A 4,723-nucleotide genomic window follows, 5' to 3' on the forward strand; every position below is an offset into this window, starting at 1 on the left:
TTCGACCCTAACCCGTTCCGACCCATAACCCATTTCGACCCAACCCAACCCATTTCGACCCAACCCAACCCATTTTCCACCCCTATGTTTAATGTATATTGACGGGTTAGGCGAGTTGTACCTCTTAAGACACAATTTAAAAAAATATTCAAAAATAATAATAAAAAAATCATAAGTCAAATTATAAATAAAAAACGGAAAAAGTAAAAAAACTAAACATTTCCTCCGTTGTCCTTGTTCAAAAAAAAATCGACCCGAAACCCGTTTGACCCGTTCCAACCTTGACCCATTTTGACCTGGACCCGTTATGACCCGAACCTTATGACCCTGACCCATTCCGACCCGAACCATAACAACCCCTTTTTTTAATTGACCCGTTTGGACCTGACCCATTTCGACCCATAACCTGTTCCGACCCATAACCCGTTTCAGCCCAACCCATTTGTCACCCCTATGTTTAATGTATATTGACGGGTTATGCGAGTTGTACCTCTTAAGACACAATTTAAAATTATATGCATAATGGGCCATTAGAGATTTCAAGGCCCAGTATGATCCAGTATGATCCATTAGGACATGTATGAGTTGTTTTTGTCTATTATGGTCTAATATGACTCCCTATAACACGATATAACACTTAAATATCTAATGTTACATATCATATGCCATAATAGACCACTAAGAGATTTCAAGCCCTAATATGACCCATTAAAGCGACTATGATATGAAAAAGTCTATAATGAGCCACTAACACCAACAAGGCCCAATAAGACCTATGATGAAAGTATCACATGTTATCGGCCATTAACATCTAACTATGACTAATGACATTCTTATACAACCTTCTTAGAGCAACTATGATGTGATAAATGCTATAATGGGCCACAAACACCAATTAAGGTCCAATAAGGCCCATTGATGAAAGTAAGACATTTTGTTGGGCGTTAACCAAACTATGACTCACTAAACTCATATTCAACCCTTTTATAGCAACTATGATATGATAGAGACTACAATGGGTCACTAACAACAATCAAGGCCCAAGACGGCCCATTAATGCAAAGTATGACGACCAACTATGCATATGGCTCACTACACTCATATACAACCCTCTTGTAGCAACGGGGACATGATAGATGCTTTAATGGCCACTAGTACCATTCAAGGCCCATTGATGAATGTATGACATGTTTTAGGCGTTAACATCTAAGTATGACTAATGATAGTCATATACAAACTTCTTAAAGCAACTATGACGTAACCAAGGGACACTAACATCTAACTATGAGTCTATGACTAATGATAGCCAAATAAGGCCTATTGACGAAAGTATGGTGTGTTTCGGGCGTTAACACCTAACCATGACTAATGACATTCCTATACAACTCTTTTAGAGCAACTATGACATGATAGATGCTATAATGAGACACTAACACCGATCAAGAACTAGTATGACCCACTAATAAGCGTATGGTTTATTATTGGGCTTTAACACTGATTACTACACTTTTATACAACTTTTTTAGAGCAACTATAAATATCACTTGTATTTATTTTATATTTAAAATACAATTTGTTATATTATTTAAGGTTTAATTAGTTGTTATACACACACACACACTAACAACTCTTTATTTTAATTAAAAATAAATATATTTAATTCTATTTATTTCCTATTAATTTTACTTCCCAAAAAAAATTTTAAATTAAATTCACCACTCTTTTCTTCAAAAAATTTTGAATTACCCTCTCATTCTTAAATCTAATTTCATATTAACCTACCTTTTTTCTTTCTCTTCATTACTTCTTATTCTTCTTCTTCTTCATCTCTCTACACCCACCATCTTTCATCTTTAATTCTCTAACTCACTCAATTTTTAACCAAATCCTTTGATTCCGGACTCTACTCTTATTATTTTTGCGAGAGGAATTCACGTATGGTGTCGGTTTCCATCAATTCTATCTCGATTTTTGCCGGATTCGTGTTGAGTGTGAAGAACCCTAAGAACCAAGTTTGGGGATTTTCAATTTTAAGTGTTATTTCTTGTAACTGAAGCTTAGTACATCTTCTTTCATCGCTAAAAAGGTATGTATTTCACTTGTAATTGAAGCTTAGTACATCTTCTTTCATTGCTGACAGATTCGTTTTTGTTTATTTATTAGTATGTAACTTGATGTTAAACGATGAGTATTAAACGATTATTGATTCTAGGATATAGTACTATGAGTCTAGTTTCCAGAAAGGTAAAGTTTGTAATTTTTGGATGAGTTTTAGATAGTTTTTATAATTTTACAAAAACACTGGTCAAAGCTGATTTGGTGAGTTATATTCTGGTCTGTCTTTCCGACACCATAACTCCTAATGAAAAAACCAAATGGGTTGGTTCCAGTTCTAAAAATTAGTATTATGAGCTTTGAAGACAACCCAATTGGTCTTGCACAATTTGGATTAATGAGTTGATAGAACCATTAAACAAGTGTTTGTTGTGCAATCTGCTGAATTGTTGGTACATATCTTTAATGCTTGAATTATTGTGAGTTTTGTATGCATGAGAAAAATATAATAAAAATTGTTCGAGAAACCTAATTCAAATATTCTACTATGGTAAATTTTGTAGAATTTATACTTCATCTTTTCATAGTGAATAAAATAAGTTTGTACATGTTATAATCTGTCTCGTGAACTAAGTGATCATAAGTTAAGTTGTATGATGAATGTTTGGTTGATTTGCCATGATACGATGTGTGAATACATGTTATGACTTTTTAGTACAGTTGTCTAATGTGATTGTGCGTGAAGGTCGTTGTGCTATGCGTCGATTCAAGTTTTTATTTTTATATTTTTTACCCTATATATGTATCATATATTTTTCTCTCTTTATAGGGTTGGAACACAGAAAAATGGCTAAAGAAGTCTGCGAGCGGGAGAGACAACCGCACGAAAGAGGGTAATGATGGCAGTATATCTCATTATACGGGCGTTTCAATAGGGTTTGATGAGCATCATATCCGCTTGGTAAGCTAGTTTTATTTGTAAATTCAATCTTAAAAAATTAGGTCAAAAATTATAATTGTTTGTGGTTTAAAGTTTATTACATTACTTCTTATTAGGAAAAAGAACATGGTCGAAAAGTTAAGTGGATTGAAGTATTCTTAGATACCCACCTCAGCAAAGAAAACAAGAAAAAGTATTGGGTGGGCGAGCTCAACATTAATAGCCTTGTTGGATTTGACTTTTGTATGGAAAAGTCAGAACACACATTTGTAAGTTATCTTTATCATTTTTGTTTGTTATATAATTAGGTATAACATATCAACCAAGGACGAGCAAATGAAATAGATCGTTTCATATTTCATATACATGTGGTAACATAAAAACTGCTAACACTATAATTTAATATACATGTGGTATACTCATAAATGGGTTGGTTCGGTTTATAACTAAAAATTTAAATGAAAATTACATACTGATTTTGTGGGTGTAATATATAAATGGGTTGGTTCGGGTTAAGGTCCATGAAACCAAACCGGAACCAAACCGTTAGTAACGGTTTGGTTTGGTTCGGTTTAAAATATATACAGTTTGGCTTTGGTTTACATAAATTAAAAACCGTTACAAACGGTTTGGTTTATAGTTTGACGAAAAACCGCGAAAACCGGACCGTGAACACCCCTACTTGGCTTTGAGGTTTTGCCTTACATTAACCCTTTATTAGTTATGATGCTAATATTTTTAACAATTTTAGGTTCAAAAAGTTAGAGCCGAAATGGAAAAAGAACTAGAAAATGAAAGGAAGTCAAGAAACGAGTTGGAAGAACGAGCAACGAATGGAACAAATGGAAAAAGAACGTAAGGAAAATGAAGAAAAGAGGCAAAAACAATCTGATAAGCTTATGAGAAAGTTTGAGGTCGTTAGTAATTAGTAGTAGTTTCAAATATTTTGAATTTATAACTTATTAGTGAAGGTTTGGTAATGTAAACCTGTTTTGAATTTATGTTGTTGGGTTTGTTAAACTTATGAAAAAACATGTTTTGAATTTATGCTAATGTGTTTAGTTACATTTTTAGCCACATTAACAATAACCTCCGGTGTCTATATGATATGATTGGCCATACAATACATCACTATGTGTGACGAAAAGTTTGACATTAGCCATACTTTAAATTAGGAAAAATATTATGTGTGACAAATGGTAAGACAATAGCCACACCACAAACTACAAAAGAGTGTTTGATTGGCAAGTTCACATTTTTTGCCACATTGACAATAACCTCCAGTGTCTATAAGATATTATTAGCCACACAGTATCTCACTATGTGTGACGAAAAGTTTGACAATAGCCAAACTTTAAATTACGAATAGCATTATGTGTGACAAACGGTAAGACAATGGCCACACCACAAACTACAAAAGAGTTTTTGACTAGCAAGTTCACATTTTTAGCCACATTGACAATAACATCCAGTGTCTATATGATATGATTAGCCACACAGTACCTCACTATGTGTGACGAAAAGTTTGACAATAGCCACACTTTAAATTAAGAAAAGCATTATGTGTGACAAACGGTAAGACAATAGCCACACTATAATCTACAAAGGAGTGTTTGAGTGGCAAGTAAACATATTTAGCCACTTTTAATGTAATATCCAGTGTCTATATAATTTAATTAGCCACACTATTATTAAATTAAGTGGCCATTGCTTTGCTATATCCACACG

The sequence above is a fragment of the Bidens hawaiensis genome, unplaced genomic scaffold (assembly GCF_021521415.1).
Source record: "Bidens hawaiensis isolate Kalapana, Puna unplaced genomic scaffold, B.hawaiensis_p1.1 tig00419396_1, whole genome shotgun sequence".
Classification (NCBI taxonomy): domain Eukaryota; kingdom Viridiplantae; phylum Streptophyta; class Magnoliopsida; order Asterales; family Asteraceae; genus Bidens; species Bidens hawaiensis.